Here is a 20,340-nt window from a genome sequence, read left to right on the forward strand (position 1 = left end):
AGACCACATTTTACCCTTCATGTCCCACTTTTTTCCCATGTAATTCTTAAGTTTCTCCCAACTCAAAGCATATTCCAATGTATCTTATTCTTTCAATTTCCTCGTTAGCTTGTCCATTTCTGCCATGTTCAATATTTTCAAAATCCAGTCTTCCCCTGATGGTATCTCTTGAGTCTTCCATAGTTGAGCATAACACATTCTAGCTGCAGTAATCATATAAAACACCATTACTCTATCCATTTTGTCAAACACTTCTAGGTTCATACATAATAACAATTCTGGGGTTCTAATCACATTTTTCTGTAAAACATCTGACATAACCTCTATAATTTCCCCCAGAACTGTTCAGTTTTTTCACATGTCCACCATATATGATAAAATGAACCTTCATGTTTCTTGCATTTCCAACATTTATCTGACATTTGGCTATTACCGTTGGCTAATTTCTTTGGTGTTAGATACCATCTATACATCATTTTATATACATTCTCTCTCACAGTGGTACATGCTAAAATCTTAATTGTATTTTTCCACAACTTTTTCCCAAGCTCCCATCGGTATATATCTATTACAATTTATTGCCCATTTAACCATTTGAACTTTCACAACTTCCTCTTCTGTGAACCATTTCAACAAAATCTTATATACTTTAGAAATCATCTCTCCCCCCCCCCTCGAGTAGACATTCTTCTAATTCTGAGTTTACCATCCTAAAACCTACTTTTCTACAATCCACATCATACAAGTCTTTTATTTGTCTATATTGGAACCAACTATATTGAAATGGCAATTCGTCATTCTTTTTAAGAACATACACATTCTGACTAATTTCAAGAATTTCTGTATACATCAGCCACTCTTCCCCCTTATATTCCATTTTTGGATTCACGACTTCTGCAGGTATAATCCACACTGGGATTTTCTCCTCCACATATTTCTTATATTTTGTCCATACCGCAAATAAGCTTCTTCTTACAAAATGGTGTAAAAACATACCATCTGCTTTCACCTTATCATACCATAAGTATGCATGCCATCCAAAGAGTTTATTATATCCTTCTAAAGCCAAGAGTTTATGATTTTTCAACACCATCCATTCCCTCAACCAAACCAAACATATAGCTTCATGCTATAGTTTTAAGTTTGGTAACTGCAGTCCACCTCTTTCTCTAGCATCGTACATTACCTTCATTTTCACTCTAGGTTTTTTCCCAGCCCAAATAAATTTCAAAATCTTCCTTTGCCATTTTTCAAATTGCTTATTGTCTTTAACAATTGGTATTGTTTGTAGTAGAAACATTATTCTTGGAAGTACATTCATCTTAATCACAGCAATACGCCCCAACCATGACAGATTCATCTTATTCCATTTCACCATATCCTTGTCTATTTGTTGCCATAATTTATCATAGTTATTCTTTAGCAAATCAATATTTTTAGCTGTCACCTCTATACCTAAATATTTAACTTTACGAACTACTTCACATTCTATACAATCCACCAATTCTTGCTGCTGTTGTTTGGTCATATTTTTACATAATATTTTGGATTTTTCTTTATTTATATAAAATCCTGCTAGGACTCCAAACTCTTTTATTCATTCCATTAGTCTTGGCATATTCTGAATAGGGTCTTCTACTATAACCATCACATCATCTGCAAAGGCTCGAACTTTATATGAGAACCCTTTCGTCCTCAGACTTTTTATCATTTCATCTTCTCGTATTTGTCTAAGCAGAACTTCCAGTACCATCACAAACAATAGTGGGGATAGTGGACATCCTTGTCTTGTTCCTTTTCTTATTTCCAATTTTTTTGTTGTCTCAGAGTTAACCATTATATTAGCAGTTTGGTTTTTATAGATTGCTTTTATTGCTTGTATAAATTTCTCTCCCATCTTCATTTTTTCCTTCGTTGCAAACATAAAATCCCAATTCAAATTATCAAATGCTTTTTCCACATCCACAAATAAAAAGCCAACTTGTTTTCCTGGATTTTTATCATAATATTCAATAGCATTCACTACTACTCTCAAATTGTCTTTAATTTGTCAATCAGGCAAGAACCCAGCTTGTTCCTCTGCTATAAATTCCACCAACCATAATTTAAGTCTTTCCGCCAATATCTTTGCAAAAATCTTGTAATCATTATTAGTTAATGATATCGGTCTGTAATTTTTAACATTACTTAAATCCAAAGTTTCTTTTGGTATCAATGTAATATTAGCATCATTCCATGTATCTGGTATCTCTTGTCCTTCCAGTATTGCATTCATTACTTTCAGCATCAACTGCTTTAAGTCTTCAGCCATTACCTTATAAAATTTTGCTGTAAGTCCATCCGGTCCTGGTGCCTTGCCCACTTTAGTAATTTGTATTGCTTCCAAAATTTCCATTGTTGTAATTTCAGCATTCAACTTCTCTTTCAATTTCAAAGACACATTTGGTATATTCAATTTATCAAAATACTCCTTTATTTTTTGATTCCTGACATATCTGCTATGCAAAAATGATATACAATATAGATGGTTGATACCAGAGGGAGTCCTCTTCTGCTTTAATGGCCAAAGGTTCAACATTAACTCAATACATAAGGTGCAAGCATTTCTCCAAAAAAAGTTACTGCTGGGACAGGAGTTGGAGGAAAATAATGAAGAAGAAAAAGGTGCAGATTCATTGGCAGAATCAAAAAAGAAGAGGGAGCAAAAGGAGGAGTGAAGACCAGAAAGCAAACGAAGGAAGAAAATAAAGTAGTAAGAAAGACAAAAAATAATGGACAGTAAATCTTTGGAAATATTCTCAGTGAATGTTAATGGATTGAAATCCCACTAGAAAAGAAGAAAAACATTTGCATATTTGGAAAAATTTAAGGCAGAGATAATGTCTTCAAGAAACACATATTAGAGATAAAGAAAGAAGACTATTGAACTGTAAGAAATTGGGATCCCCATTTATTGCAGCAGATAAAGTAAAAAAAAGAGGACTAGTAACATATATACAGGAAAGATTGAACCCAAAACTAGTATATGCTTGTGATCAAGGAAGAATATTAATGACAGAATTCCAGAAAGCCCAAAGGAAAATTCTGGATGTGAATATAAATGCCCCAAGTGGACAGCAAGAAAAATTCTACCAAAATCTTCTAGAGCATATCTCCAACTTGGATTATAGTGATATATGTATTTTAGGAGATTTTAATGCAGTGGTAGATAAAAATCTGGATAGGAAACATCCAAAGAATGGGGGGAAAGGCGGGAAAACTCTTCCCAAAATTTTCTTTGAACTGGCAGAGGAAATGGCCCTAGTAGATGTATGGAGAACAAGAAATTTGAATTCAACTAACTACACTTTCTACTCGGACAGACACAAATCTTGGTTACAAATAGACGTGTGCTGGGCCTCAACATCATTGGTGGCAGAGATGGATGAAATAGATATTTTACCGCAACTGATTGGGGATCACAACCCCCTGGTATTTAATATAAAAGATATTTTATCTTTAAGATATTCCTTCATGTGTAGGTTTCTACTTGATTGGTTGTTTCTTGGGTGAAGGAGCCTTTGTAGCTAGTGTATTTTTCGGAGGACGTGGCAAAGAAGAAGAAAGAGAGAAATAAAGACTATAAGGAACTGGAAAAGAATCTAAAAGAAGAGGAAGTTAATTTAAAGGATGCCCCTGAAAATACCAAAGCAAAATTGAAGATAAAAATACTCCAACATAAACTTAATTTGATGCTGAGGGAGGAGATGGAGAAAAAAGTTAAGTATGCAAAATTAAACTATTTTGAAAATGCAAACAACCCTACAAGATGGCTGGCCTACAAATTAAGAAGATAAAATCTCAAAAGACATATAATGTTCCTGAGAGATGAAAAAGGAGAAGAGAAGGTGCTTCAGGAAGAAATGAAGAAAGTAGTAGAACTTTTCTATAAGAGGCTTTATGCGAAAATGAATGTACAACCAGTGAAACAAGAATGCTATTTGAAAAAAATGGAACTCAAGAAATTTGATGAAGAACAGAAGAAAATATTAAATGATCCAATTACCATGAATGAAATATCACAGGCATTTAAAAAGCAAAATAAGGGGAAATCACCAGGACCAGATGGTATTCCAGCCAAATACTATCAATGCTTTGAACAGATTTTAGCACTCCCATTTAAATGCTTGATAAAAAAAATATGGGATACAGAATCCTTACCAGAAACCTGGAAAGAAGCTACGATCTCCTTAATACCAAAAGATGGAGCGAATTTGAAAGAAGTTAAAAACTATAGACCAATCTCATTGTTGAATGTGAATTACAAAATTTTTGCTTCCATATTTGCATGGAGAATAAGGAAAATTATGGACCAGATGATTCATCATGACCAAGCTGGCTTCTTAACGGGAAGACAGACTAGTCATAATATACGGGAAATATTAAACATTTTGGAATACTATGAGGAACATCCAGAAAAACAATTAGCTCTAATGTTCCTAGATGCAGAGAAAGCTTTCAACAATCTCAACTGGCAGTTCATGTTTAAACAGCTTGGAGAGATGCAATGTGGGGAAAATTTCCTCAAAATAATTTTAAAAGTCTATGATAAGCATAAAACTAGAATATTAGTAAATGGGCAATTAACAGATCCAATAGAAATTGAGAAAGGAACCCGACAAGGCTGCCCGTTATCTCCTCTTTTGTTCATATTAACACTGGAAGTACTTATGGAAAAGATCCGAAGCACAGATGAAATCAGAGGAGCCAAAATTAGGAAGCAAGATTAAAAAGTGCAAGCATTTGCATATGACCTAGTATTTCTTCTAGAGGATCCTTTAACATCAATACAGAAGCTCCTGCAAGAAATTGAAGAATATGGTGCCGTGGCTGGGTTAAAAATAAATATTCAAAAGACAAAGCTGATTACAAAAAATATTCAAAAGCAGCAAATGGAAGAACTAGCTCAAAAATCACAAATTGTGACCGACAAGAAGGTAAAATACTCAGGAATTTGGATGACTAATAGATGTAGCTCTCTTTATGAAGACAATTATATGGTCTTAATGAAAGCAATTCAAAAAGATTTGGAAAGATGGAAGAACTTACAGATATCATTTTTGGGAAGAATTGCAGCAGTAAAGATGAATATTCTTCCAAGAGTCCTATTTTTGTTTCAATCTATACCAATAGGGGTGCCCCAAGTGTTTTTTAAAGAACTGAATCAGACAGTACAATCTCTTTCGCACTCCTCTGAGCCAGAGTCCTTGGATGCTAGCTGAAACTAGCTTGAGATGTATCCTTCTTGAGAAGCAAAGACAAGTTCATCTTTCTCACTGTCTAGTCTTAAACAATGTCTCACCCCCAACCCCCTTATTAACGGTCCTTTTCCCAAAGGCGGGAATATTCCCTATAACTAACATTGCTGGCCCCATATACGTCACTTCTGCCAATTGCACTGTCTGAGTACCTTGTGCTGAATGGATCTCTAATAAAGCTTCTTCAACTGGAACACCTGTGTGTTAACTGTGGAGAACTTGGGAATCTAACTGCCAAGGACTGACATTTTGGCAGAAGTTCCACTTCTTCTGGAAGCGGGACCACGAACGAGTCCACTTGTATGATGGCAAGCTATCTGAATGCAGGAAGATTCGATGATTCAGAGGACCAAACAAACTACACTAAAGACCCCACCAAATGGTGTGGGCTCGCTGTGGCGGCCACTGCACGAACACAAGTTGAAGCAATCTCTGAATGGGCTACGGAAGTGGAACACTGTGTTAGCTCGATCTTTTGGAAGGACAGCTACCTGCCATAGGGCAATGTTGGCCCCTTCCCCGAGCTACGGATGTGGGGAGTGGAGGGGGCCGAGAACTGAAGAAACTGGAAGAGTGTGTCAAGGAAGTTTGTTCATTAGTTGAGACTCCCCTGAGGAGCTGGCTGCTCTGGGATCGAGAAGGGATGAAGTTAGCCCCTTAGGGTCTCTCTGCCAGGAACTGGATGTAATGAGATGTGACTTATTAGCCCTATCTGGGCTCACAGGGGTGGATGAGAGCCACTATAGATGAGGCCATTCTCCGGGAGCAACCGCACAAATTCATTGCCGGGGTTCTGAGTAATTCCCTAGAGGTTGATGGACTGGGAATGGAGGAGAGCACCTCAGAAAGTGACGCTGCCAATGGGCAGCAGCCCGGTCGAAGCCAGCTACAAGAAATACAAGAGGAACTGAATGACCTCAGGAAGGAGATGGCCCAAATGATAAGAAGAGTCCATAAGATGATTTACTACTGGCTTCCAAGGGGGATGCTTGAGGGACCCAACCTGGTGAGAGATGAACTGGGACCAGCACCACTGACGGAAGACGTGGCCCCACTGCCCTCACCAAGAAGGCCTACCACTGGACAGAATCAAACTGAAAACTTTACAAGATACAAAGGAAAGAGCTGGTCTCTCCTTACCAGACTGGTCGTTATATTATAAAGCTTGTGCAATGAGTTGGTTGAGAGAATGGATCACCCTGGAAAATGAAAGATTTTTAAATTTGGAAGGACATGACCTAATGATCGGCTGGCATGGATTTTTGTGGTACAAAAAATGGGAACATCATAAATACTTTAAAAATCATTGGATAAGGAAAGAATTAGTGTCTGTCTGGGAAAGAGTAAGATATACCTTCTATGAGAAAATTCCATTATGGGTATCCCCAGTTGAAGCATTTACACCACCTACTTTGAAAAAAGAAGGGAAGATGCCCACTTATAAGATGTTACTGAAACCAGGTGGTCTATTAAAAAATACAAAAGAAATGGCAGATTTAGATATAGAATTGGGCTGGTGGGACCAGGCACAATTGGAATCTAGATATAAAAAAGATAAGACAATGGGTTTCTATGAAACAGAAGAGAAAATTGATATTATAATGTGTGGTACTAATGTTAAAATGATAAAGAAAATATACGGTGGGCTTTTAAACATAAAACTACAGGGGGAAGAAGTCAAAGACAACATGATACAATGGGCAGAACATGTGGAGCATACAATTGATTTGGAGCAACGGTCGCAAATGTGGAAAGAAAATTTAAAGATGACAAAATCTGCCTCTTTAAAAGAAAATATTTACAAAATGTTTTATAGATGGCACTTGATTCCTATTAAGATAGCTAAAATGTCTCTAAATATGCCAAACAAATGTTGGAAACGTGAAATTAAGGTGGGTAAATATTACCATATGTGGTGGACATGTAATAAAGCGGTGGAGTTTTGGAAGATGACTCATAGAATGATAAGGCAGATTCTCAAAATTCCTATACCACTGAACCCTGAATTTTTTCTATTAAATCATATAACGGCTCAGCTGAATAAAAACCAAAAACATTTGATTCTGAATATAATTACAACCGCTAGAATTTTATATGCGAGATTTTGGAAAATGACCGATATCCCACCACAAGAAAATCTGATTGAAAGAATCTTCGATACAGCAGAAATAGATAAACTATCCAGTTTATTGAAAGATATAGTATGATATATGATGATATTTGGGACCCTTTTTACGATTGGATACAAAAGAACCCTCACTGACAGTCCTTTAGATGGCACTGGATTTCTAGCCACTGTGTGTGACAGAATGTTGGACTGGATGGGCCACTGGCCTGATCCAACATGGCTTTGCTTATGTTCTTATGTTAACTTCGAAGGAACTTAATTCCGAGTTAAGTTGAAGATCTTTCTGGACAGTGCTAAAAATGAATGGAAAAATTGTAATAATAAGCTGACTTATGGATTACAAAAAGATAATTAGAAAATCTATTTGACTGAATATATTTGAATTATGTAACTTGTATTTCTTTCCCCTACCCTTCTTATTCTGTATTTCCCCAACTATCAATAATAAAATTAAAGTATCTATTATATATATATATAATTTCTATCCCCCATACAGCTGGGGAGCTGGGGATGAGCTCTTGGCAGTAGATGGCAGTAATTGGATTGTAACCGGTAGAGTGCTGATGCTGTTTCACAGCCCAACTGCTTAACCACTATGCTACAGCAGCTATCCCATGCATTTATATTTTTTACATTCATAATTCTTCCTTCCCTAAATCTTAAAATTTCACATAACTTGGAAAAATCTAAAACTTCTTTCCCCATTCCTTACTTGGTAGGGTTTCTCTCTTTTTCCAGTTCTGAACTGGAATTGCACAAACTGACTATAAAAATTGCCATAATAACGTAGCAGTAATGCTGAAATGGAAATTATGCAAAAAGTATGAGTTACCATCCATGAAATATTGGTGGAAATGTAAATCCAAGAAAGTTGTTGAATTGAGAAAGTTATCATTTGTAGGATGTCAAAATTCAAGCAGATAAAAAATTAGAACATAATTTTCCAGATATGACTTTGCTGGAAAGTAAGGAGATCAAACTGATTGATGTGACAATTCCAGGTGATAGTTGAGTTGAAGAAAAAGAGATTGAATAGATAACAAAATATCAAGATCTAAGATTTGAAGCTCAGTGTCTCTGGAAAAAAATACAATGAGTATTCCAGTAGCAATAGGACCACTAGGTGAGATTCCAAAATACTATCCAAATATCTAGGCAATATCAGCATAGATAACAGTTGGACAGCTGCAACCGTCCACATACTAAGGTGATACCCCACTTTACTTTACTTTACTTTACTTTACTTTACTTTAATTTGGTATTTAGCCTGCCCTCCCCGCAAGCGGGCTCACTGACTACTAGATTCTTGGATAAAATCCTAATCAAAGAAGGACCAAAAACTTCCAGCCCAAACAACTGGTGAACTGTGATAACATCACATAATAGTTGTAGTTGTCGTTGTCATCGTAGTAGTAGTACTGGCGTCCTATAAAAAATTCTGTTTTGATTTGTCTAGCCAAGAAACCCATCTGGTATACATAAAAGAGAACCAGAAAAACTTGGATAGACATCATCATAGCTTGGAACAGATTTTCTAGAACCATCTTTCAAAATGACTAATGCCAAATTTTAACCTCACATATTTCAGCCCCTGGAATACAATCAGACATAATTTTAGTGGTTAACAGCACAACTGCATTATTAATATATGTTTTGTGTCAAGGAATTAAATTATATACTTTTTAAATTTGTATGGATATTAGATTTTACCCTAACAGGTTTCATGTTATTTATTAAATAAAAACTATTGTAAATATTGAACATAACTCTGCAAAATATTTATTATTACAATGGAATAGTAAAGTATATAATATGAAGATTTCTGTCAGTGTTATTCAAACAAAAGCATACATTTGATATATGTGAACACTCCTCATAACTTTTTATCATGTAAATTATCAAGGGTGGAGTGAATATGAATTGACTCCTGTCATGGTTCCACTTATGGTGTTAAGTCAAACAATGACAGGGGACAATGATAACAGAGATGTAATTATAGTTAGAAATGGGCACAGACAGGAAAAAAACCCGAACACGATGTTTGTTGTTTGTTCCCGACGACAAACACGAACAAACAGAACTGAACATGTCCTGTTAATGAATGTGTTCAGTGTCCAGTGTTCGTCGGCACCAGAGCGCTCCCCCTTAGCACTTAGAGAGCCCATATTCACAGGGAATGTGCAGCAGGCTCTTCTCCAGCCATCAACCATGTTTGGTCAAGATTACAATATGGATCTCAGAGTTATACATACCCAAATTCGACACCCCCAGGAAACTCCCATTCAACACAAATGGAGCCACCCTCCCCAGTTCACTTTGGCCCCGTGTGGTGGTCCTGAAGGCAGGCCGTCTCCCTGGGTGGGGGGTCTGGCTGCTGGACGGTGGCGTGCCCCATGTGCATGCCCGCCAGGCCTCTGGGTCGAAGGTGGACACTTATCCGCTAATGCAGCAAGGTGGGTGAGGACTGTGGCGACTGGGCCTGGTGGGCTTGGGGAGGCGGTGGTGGGCTGCCTCCTCTCTTGGGGGCAGGGGGTCTGGCCACTGGTTGGTGGCACCCCCCATGTTCCCCGCCTGCCAGGCCTCCGAGTTGGAGGCGGACAAAGTATCCACTTATGCAGCAAGGTGAGTGAAGACTGCGGCTGCTGGGCCTGGTGGGCTCGAGGAGGCGGTTGTGCGCTGCCTCCCCTCTTGGGGGTGGGGGGTCTGGCTGCTCGCTGGTGGCACCCCCCATGTGCCCACCCACCAGGCCTCCAAGTCAGAGGTGGACAAAGTATCCACTTATGCAGCGAGGTGGGTGAAGACTGTGGCCGCCAGGCCTGGCACTGATCCCTGCTCAGAAGAGCTGGTTGCTCCCTTTCTCCCACTAATGGATGTTTCGCTGGGTGAGGATGGAGACCACAGGCTCAGGTGGTGTGTCTTCAGGTGCCAAGTCAGGGCCGTCGATGACAGGTGCTTTGGGGTTCCGCCCCTGCGCACCAGGACATCACAGGCATGGCAACGCACCACCGGGGGGTCATTAGGAAGGGCCCAAAAATGCCTCCAAAGAGAGGCATTGAAATGTGGACCACTAACTGTTCCAAGGGAAGGAGGACAAATGGTTACAGGCTGCACTGCGGAGCTGGCCACAGATGATGGAGTGAGGGGTGGACTGCAGGCAGGGACACGACCAAGAGTTTGGGATGGGGAAGGGAAGGAATTTTTCATAAAACACAAACCATTCCTCCAGGGATCCATCACCCACCCCTCCTCAAAATGTTGAGAGAGATCCTCTCCCCCCAGTGGAAAGACCTTTTTGGCCTCGTCCACAGCCCCCACAGGTGAATCTGGGGGAGTGGGAGTACTCTCTGCTGCCCTCGAGCCTCACCCAGTATTGCTTTCCACAAGTAAACCAGGAGAACTGCCTTTGCACTTCACCCCAAGACCACCCGTGGCGGCCACCGCAACAAGAAGACTCATTGTGCCACCAAACTAGAATTAAGGAGGACAGAAAAGGAGAGAACACTGTGAGCCCTCAGCCAAGCTGCCCATAGAGCTTGGCTCAAGAGCCTGGCATCAGCCCTGGAACCAGAGGACTGGGGCTAGAGCCCTAGCCCAGCACACCCACAAGCCTGACAGTACCAATAATAGTAATAGTCAGGGTGAGCCCTCAGCTGAGGTGCCCACTGAGCTTGGCCCCAGGTCCTGGCAGCAGCCCTGGAACCAGAGGGAGGGGCTAGAGCCCTAGCCCAGCACTCCCAGAGACCTGACAAGATCAGGCACTAATAATAATGTGAGCCCACAGCTGAAGTGCCCACTGAACTTGGCCCCAGGGCCTAGCAGCAGCCCTGGAACCGGAGGCTGAGGCTAGAGTCCTAACCCAGCACACCCAAAAGCCTGTCCACCAGATCAGGCACTGATATTGATACTACTAATAATCTGTGTGAACCCTCAGCTGAGGTGTCCACTGACCTTGGCCCCAGGGCCTGGCAGCAGCCCTGGAACCAGAGGGAGGGGCTAGAGCCCTAGCCCAGCACTCCCAGAGACCTGACCGGATCAGGCACTAATAATAATGTGAGCCCTCAGCCGAGATGCCCAGTGAGCTTGGCCCTAAGGCCTGGCAGCAGTCCTGGAACCAGAGGCTGAGGCTAGAGCCCTAGCCCAGCACACCCAGAAGCCTGACCACCAGATCAGGCACTGATATTGATACTACTAATAATCAGCCAAGCGCAACAAACAAGGCTTGTGATGACCACCTGTTCGGCTGGAATGGCGCATCATGAACAGCCCATTTGCGAGCAGCCAAGCGGCCTGTTCGTTGTTTTTTTCCATTTGTTATGCTGTTCGTGCCCATGTCTACTTATAGTTAGAAATCAGGTTCTTGAAACCTGCTCTGAACTTTAGATCTCTGATGAAGAAGCAGATGCTAGAATGATAATCCATCTATTCCACATTGTTAAGTAAGGAATGAAATGCCTCATAGTATTGTCAAATGACACCGATGTAGTTGTACTCCTTTGATATATATTTGAACTATTCGCAAACAATATGGAAGAAATGTGTATAAAAGTTGGAGTGGAAGAAAAAGTGCACTAATACTTCACAAACTTTCAAAGCATGAAACAAAGAGCTGCTTCAATTGGCTGCCAGTAATTTTTTCATCATGGTTGTGGCTGTGGGTGAATTAGATATACTTTGGGCCTGCAAATCTTATCAGAATAAGCAGCAGCACTTGTTCCCACTGTCTTATGGTGCTTTGCTTTGCCTTTCCCACACGATGTACTGCTCTTCTCCTATGCAAAAGGAACTCTGGGACTGGTAGTTCTTGGTATGATAGACCCAGGAGGCCTAGCAGTTCAGAATGTTGCTTGAGATTCTGAAATATCTGGAAATAGATACATAAATACAGGAAATACATTTCTATAAATATCCTCAGGCATGATCTACAGTTTACCACATTTTCCCCCTCATGGTAATAAGGATTATGCCCTGACCTGGATAGCCCGGGTGAGCCTGATCTTGTCAGACCTCAGAAGCTAAGCAGAGTCAGCCTTAGTTAGTAATTGGATGGGACACCTCCAATGAAGACCAAGGTTGCAGAAGCAGGCAATGGCAAACCACCTCTGTTAGTCTCTTGCCATGAAAACCCCACCAGAGATCACCATAAGTCAACTCTGCCTTGAGGGCACTCTCCACCACTAATAAAGACTGCAGCCTAGGTCAGGCCCCTCTGGTCCTCTGGGTCCTAGTGAAGTATATCCTCCCCCACTATGTTGGAATCCTGAGAAAATGATATACAAGCTTTCAATTTGTACCACCAAAGGCTTTGACAGATGCATTAGATATGTGCTAAAAAGATAGCTGATCTTCAGAATACACAATCTCCATGTAGATTGTGAAGAGGATATTTTAGCACATCAAAAGATGTGCACAATATATTTACCAGCTGTGAGTTAGAGTGTTATAAAGACTGTTGTTTAGAGTTTGCCATAATAAACAAATTAATGACTCAGGCAACACTACTGCATGCTTAATGAGCTGCAGAAAAGTCTGTTTTGATGCTAGAGTAGCCTGGGGTAAACAATAGTTTCAAAAACTGTGAGAATTCTTTCTGCAGGGGATTTTGTTGTGTATTCATTATTCACAGCTAGCTCCATTGACTCTGACTTCTTCAGTGAAAATGAAAAATACTCATTCAAAGATTTTATACAGATTTGTCTATAACTGTATACACTTTGTGGCCCCTGATCCACTATGGATAAGGAGAATTGCACGTGAAAGCTTATAAACAAATAAGACTTGCTGGATCAGGAACTGAGGACATAAACCAGATGTAGATGCTGCAAATGACACTGTGTGGCTTTAATTGGGGTACATATTTAAAACACATCTTGTTCCTTGTACTAATGCAACAGGTCCGTGCATTGTTTTCTGTTAGAAGCTTGACTACAGCATGATTGTGATATGCATGCTTTCCATCACCTCTGATCTTTTTAAACCTCCCTTTCCTTCTTAATGTGCCCTGTTTTGAGGGCTTTGAGGGCCTGGCTTTTTGAAACAAAAATTTTACCGCACCTAGCAGTTATTGATAAAAATATATACTTCCCCAAAATATTGTGAAGGGGTATAAATAAGTAAATAAAATAAATAAAAATACATTTAAATAGTAAATGAAATCCTGAGTATTTCCAAAAACAGTATTTGCTGTAAGTATTAGAATCATTTATTCAGTTCAAATTATTTTTTTTAATTTAGAAAATGAATATGCACCTCACTATTCAAGGTGGCTCACAACTAAAATAATAAAATAAAACTAATGAGGATAAAATAGTAAACAAAACAATCATACCAATAACACAAATGAGTAAACATTGGGATACAATATATTACAAAGTGAATTTGCTAATGGATAGTTTCGATGGTACTTAGATGTCATAACTTATCTTGGAATACTGATTCCAAGAAATATTAAATATATGATTATGCTGAATTTTAACAAATTGCTGATGTATATATATATGGGAGAGAGCACTTTGGCACATTTTTATTGTATACGATACCCATTTGTTCTTGATGACTTTGGTCAGGCTTGATTTAGGTACAGGCGTGCACTTAATAAGAAGCCCTGAATGTCTAGTTAGCTTTCCTATATCAAATCATTTAACTCCTGGCAAGAGGTACACTCTCCCTCCTGAATACACACCTTAATGTAGTGAGGGGGGTTGAGTGTGTCAGTGGAGCAGAGAGCAACACTGTCAGGACTCAGGATTGCAGACTTGGTCAAGACTCAGAGTCTAAACTAGAGGAGTAAATCAAGTAGGACTGATCAAAACTGTGACACCAGAGTAAGATACAAAGGTCACAGACAAGGACCCCCTTCTAAGAGGAAACTCTTGATTAATGTAGCCATTTTTATAGGGTTCCAAAACCCTCTCCCTACAATAGCTGTCTGTCCTACTTTACAGGGACTCACATTCTTAGCTAACATTATCTTACAGCTTCAAACATCAGGCAAGGTTATCCATATTTGAAACATCTCCTTAAAATACATAAAAATAGTTAGTTCATTCTTGCTACCTGTTATCTTAACGAAGACTATGTAAAATTAGTAATTACAAGTTTCTTGTACATATGAATATCTTTTGGCCCTCTACCAAATATTGCCAGCTTCTACATCAACAGATAATACAAAGTCCACAGCCCCATTCTCTCTATTGAAACATCTTTCCAAGTCATTCTGCTATAATACTACCCTATTTCTTTATGAAAATACCCTCCTGAACAATTCTGTTTTATGTAGTTTGTGGAAAGCCAAAAGTGTGGGAGCCTTCTTGACTTCCTCAGGCAGGCCATTCCATAGGGTGAGTGCCTCTACAGTGGACGCACATATATGGACAATTGTTGATTGCCAGTTTGCAGGGTGCCATCCATAGAAGGCCCTGTTCAGATGAGCAATGTTGTCATGGAGGGGCATAGGAGGAGAGGTGGCTGGTCCTGCAGATATGACGGCCCAGGGCCATAAAGGGCTTTGTATGTGACAGCCAGTGCCTTGAATTGAACATGGTAACTAATGGGCAGCAAATGCAGTGATTGCAGAATAGGTGTAATATGAATGCACCACCTAGTTCCTGATGATAACTGAGCTGTGACATTCTGTGCTAAATGGAGCTTCTGAGTTGATTTTGAGGGAAGACCTATATAGAGTGCATTGTAGTAGTCTAAACTTGATGTTACTGTCACATGCATCCAAGTGTTCAGATAAGCTGAATAAGGGAGGGGGCCATCTTCCAGGCTAGACTAAGGCTCCAATAATTTAATTTTCTGGCAGGAATGCTTCATCCAGTGTAAACCCTAGGATCTTGGCCAAGTCAGCAAATGTCAGCTGAACTCTCAAAAGTTGGAAACACAATGTCCTTCACACCTCAGTCTTTCCAACCAGCATTAACTCCATATTCTCAGGGCTCAGTTTAAATCATAGAGAACTGTAGATAAGTCTGAGGGATTATAATAAATTGTGAGAAGAAGGCAATGGGATGTACAGATTGATAGGACTTGCATGAAGATAATATTGAGAAAATCCTTTTTCCAGAATGTTGCCAGTTTATTGTTATCTCATCAAAGCCTAACATAAATGCAACTGTTGATCTCTGCTTGTTATGGCATCAGATCTAGGTTCCTGCTTATTTTTTTCTTCATACTACAGTGGTGCATGTATTTCCTCTAGATTTTTTTTCTATGATAAGGAATATACATTTCAGAAAGTTGTCTATTTTTCTAAAGGTTTCTTTTAAGCATAAGAGAATCTATATGAGTCAGAAACCTGAGTTCAAAATCAGAAACTTAAATTCAATTGTCTTTCTGTAAAGAAGTGATATCTCATTCTGCCCTTTGCAACTGACTGTCTTCTAAAATAAATACAAAGCAATGTGATGTAATTCCTCCCCTCCATTATTTCACAGGGAACAGAAACAAATGAAAGGGTTCTTTTTGTTACTGGGTTTATAGAACAAGTATTCAGATGTTATATATCCTTAGAAATGGCATGTGGAACTGCTTCTATTTCCAGTTTGCTTCTAAACTTCCTTAGGAAAAGAAGCATATAGCACCATGACAAACTAACTAAAGAAAAATAAATACACAATACATATGAAGTGAAAAACATTTTGTTTGTTAATTTCATATTGCAAATTCAATTTCAAATGCTCTTAGAAACACAATTGCTGCCAATACAATACCCTAGAGGAGCCACAAATAATAAAAAATAACAATTAAAGGTCACAAAGAGCACCATCAGAGAAGTCAAGAAGAGTATAATAAAGTGCTAAATGCTAATTAATAATCAATGTATATTAATATGTATAACAATAAAGCGACCAATGCTTATACCTTTAAAGTGGCAGTGCCTTAATACAGGATAATAAATATAGATTATACAAGATAGGCAAATATATCCAATTCAAAAGGGACAATGTTCCATAGATCCAGTGGAACTATTACTCCAATTCATTCTGCTGTGTGACTGCAACGGGTGTGCTAACATTCATGTCCCGTTTCTGGTATCCTTCTTCCTGGCAGTTACAGACTAAAAAAGTATTTAAAATATATTAATCTCCATATCTATAATTTACAACAAATATATAGCACAAAGCAAACATAAAACATATTTACAATCAAAGAATACAATGTATCAAAAGAGACATCCCCAGCAAATGTCAATACAATCCTTTCAGGCAGCTATGCGATAAGTTAAACATCAAGCAATTACAGTATACTAGAGAATAGCTGTGGGGAATTAACCACCTACACCTTCAAATTAAAGAGCCAGGCTATCAGACATCTAAACAGTATTATATATATATTAATTCAAAAAGTAAGATAAATCCATGTTAACATTTAATCCTGCTGGGGATACAGTATTCAGTTTAAAGATCGACCAAACCTCCTTCCTAAATAATTCCCTTCTGATGGTTTCTGCACTCATGGATCTGCTGACATATAGTACCGTAAAATGCATGTCCCTCTCCCTATGTTCAGCTTCCAAAAAAATGTGGGACCAAAGGTGCATCGGCTATATTTTGCTGAATGCGTGATAGGTGTTCTTGAATCCTCAGTCTAATAACATGGGTTGTACTACCAACATACAGTTTACCACAATTACACTTAATCAAGTAGACAACATTGTCCATATTTCACATAGAGAACTGACTTAAGGGAATCCCCATATTGCTGACTTCCTGATTATGCATCACTAAAGTGCAAACCGAACAATGTCCACATGGAAATAAACCTTGTGGTAGGTCCCTAGGTAGTCTAATACTACAAATATCAGAGTGAACTGGCATATCCTTAAAGTACCTTTTAGTAAGTTCAAGGATTAAGCAGAATTCAACTCAGCATGTAGATTTTGAATCTCAAGGTACCCACATGGAAGTATATTTTTTTGCTAAAAGGTACACCCAAAATATTGTTTCTGGCTGTAAAAATCAGACAAATATGTGCAGTAGGAATTACCTTTTACACTCTCATCCAAGGACCAATGATAATAGGATCACATTTGCGATCGATTATACTCCTCTGGCTAATGTTTTAAAATGAGTAGTCAATAAATATTGGCCACTAGTGCAAGAATTGCCTGGCTGTTCCACTCCTCCTAGAGTAGCATTTTGAAGAACAAGGAACTTTAGGATACACTGGTTCACTCTGATATTCATAGTAGTAGAGAGGGAGAGAAAGAGTTTCAAGGATTCTCTTTTTTCAGTTAGAAGTTTTGCAAAACTATGAAGTATTTTCTTAGTATAAAATTCATTTTCTGTTGCACGACCTCTTTTGAAATAAGATGTGAACCATTCACAATTGGTGACCTGTTCCATGTAAGAAGAAATCTCTGTATCCTCCAACATATTTAGTAAAAATAAATTTGTGGTAAGAAAAGTAGGCTGTAATATTTTGTATTACTTCATCGGAACATGTTTCAAGCTGAGTTCCAGGGAATCCAGGTGATCCCTAGAAGCTAGTCAGAGAGAAACATTGAGAAGATCTGTAATGGCAGATAAGTTTTAATGAGAAATACCTTGTTGATCACTACCCATTGTCATATATGCCTCTGCCATGAATGTATGTTGTCTTTGACTCTGATCTCTGAGGGTATGGGAAGTTCTTTATTGCTGTAATGCCAGTAGGTTATCTTGCAAATGTTTACTTTCTCTTTCGCACTCCACTGAGCCAGTGTCCTTGGATGCTAGCTGAAACTAGCTTGAGATGTATCCTCCTTGAGAAGCAAAGATAAGTTTGTCTTTCTCACTGTCTAGTCTTAAACAATGTCTCACCCCAACCCCCCTTATTAACAGTCCTTTTCCCAAAGGCAGGAATATTCCCTATGACAAACATTGCTGGCCCCATATATGTCACTTCTGCCAATTGCACTGTCTGAGTACCTTGTGCTGAATGGATCTCTAATAAAGCTTCTTCAACTGGAACACCTGTGTGTTAACTGTGGAGAACTTGGGAATCTAACTGCCAGGAACTGACATTTTGGCAGAAGTCCCACTTCTTCTGGAACCGGGACCGCGAACGAGTCCACTTGTGTGATGACAAGCTATCTGAATGCAGGAAGATTCGATGATCCAGAGGACCAAACAAACTACACTAAAGACCCCACCAAATGGTGTGGGCTCGCTTTGGTGGCCACTGCACCAACACAAGTTGAAGCAATCTCTGAATGGGCTACGGAAGTGGAACACTGTTAGCTCGATCTTTTGGAGGGACAGCTACCTGCCATATGGCAATGTTGGCCCCTTCCCCGAGCTACGGATGTGGGGAACGGAGGGGGCCGAGAACTGAAGAAACTGGAAGAGTGTGTCAAGGAAGTTTGTTCATTAGTTGAGACTCCCCTGAGCTGGCTGCTCTGGGATCAAGAAGGGATGAAGTTAGCCCCTTAGGGTCTCTCTGCCAGGAACTGGATGTAATGAGATGTGACTTATTAGCCCTATCTGGGCTCACAGGGGTGGATGAGAGCTGCTATAGATGAGGCCATTCTCCGGGAGCAACTGCACAAATTCATTGCTGGGGCTCTGAGTAATTCCCTAGAGGTTGATGGACTGGGAATGGAGAGCACCTCAGAAAATGATGCTGCCAATGGGCGGCAGCCCGGTCGAAGCCAGCTACAAGAAATACAAGAGGAGCTGAATGACCTCAGGAAGGAGATGGCCCAAACGATAAGAAGATTCCATGAGATGATGCATTACTGGCCTCCAAGGGGGATGCTTGAGGGACCCGACCTGGTGAGAGATGAACTGGGACAAGCACCACCAACAGATGACGTGGCCCCACTGCCCCCACCAAGAAGGCTTACCACTGGACCACTACCTTCTCTTACAGCTGCCCCGCCACCAAAGGGAGGACCAACAAGGCCAGTGGGAATCCCTCTTGCTCCTCTGCCAGCACCCAGAGCCCCAGCCATCCTGCAACCCATAGGGGTGCTGATGTGAATACCATTACAGCCCATGCCGCCAGTTCAACCGTTCCCCATTTTCCAGCCCCCACCTATGATGCCACCACAGCAGGGGTGGTGTAAACTAGAGGTGCGATTCGATGGGGATCCCGAGGAACTGGGCTACTTTATCATGCAAATGATGGGATTTTTCTGAGAATGGGTCCACATTTTCCAGAACGACCCCAGCTGGGTAAGCCACTTGGTATCCCTTCTGGGTGGTTTGGCAGCTAAATGGTATGTCACCCTACATGAGGCCGAGGCCCCAGAACTCCAGAACCTCGAGGCATTTGTGCGAGCTTTGAGAGCCCAGTTCGAGGACCCACTGAGAGCGGGCCAGAATGCAACTGAAACGGATACAGCAAGGGCACCATCCCATCCATGAGTACGTGGCCGAATTCAGACAGTATGCAGCGAAGGTGCGCAATTGGACCGAAGGGTTCAAAATCGAATTTTTCTGAGCTGGTTTGACCCCAGACCTGGTGGCCAAGGCAAGATGATCCTGTAACTTTATTGGGATGGATCCAACTCACCTGCGAGGTTGAGAACCAAGACCAGGTGGTGAAGATCCTATGGATACAACACCAGACAACTACCAAGAAAGCCCTCACCAGATCGGGAGGGAAGGAGAAGATACCCATCAACCCACATTCCCTGGACACAGAGAGAACCATCTACATGAGAAGGCGACTATGTCTACAATGTTGAGGAGTTGGCCATTTCACTGCAAAATGCACAGGGAACAAAAAGAGGCTGATGGAATAGCCACTCAGCAAAAACAGCCACCCCATTGGCCAACAGGCCACCAAAAAGAGTGCGCAAAAAGAGAAGTGAAGTGGCAACACTGCAGAGGGGTCAAGTGAGGAACCATTGGAGGAGGAAGAAACTCCCAACTAGCAGGCAGGAAACGCCAGCGACCTGTTGTAATGAGCCAACACCACCAGAGATGA

General features: G+C 40.3%; 1 protein-coding gene across 1 annotated transcript in view; it reads left to right on the forward strand.

Annotated features, from left to right (window-relative positions):
- The window catches only part of LUZP2 (leucine zipper protein 2), a 783,097-nt gene that overhangs the window by 585,574 nt on the left and 177,183 nt on the right, over positions 1-20,340 (forward strand). The window lies entirely within an intron of this gene.

This window comes from Eublepharis macularius, chromosome 2, assembly GCF_028583425.1.
Source record: "Eublepharis macularius isolate TG4126 chromosome 2, MPM_Emac_v1.0, whole genome shotgun sequence".
In the NCBI taxonomy this organism is placed as follows: Eukaryota; Metazoa; Chordata; class Lepidosauria; order Squamata; family Eublepharidae; genus Eublepharis; species Eublepharis macularius.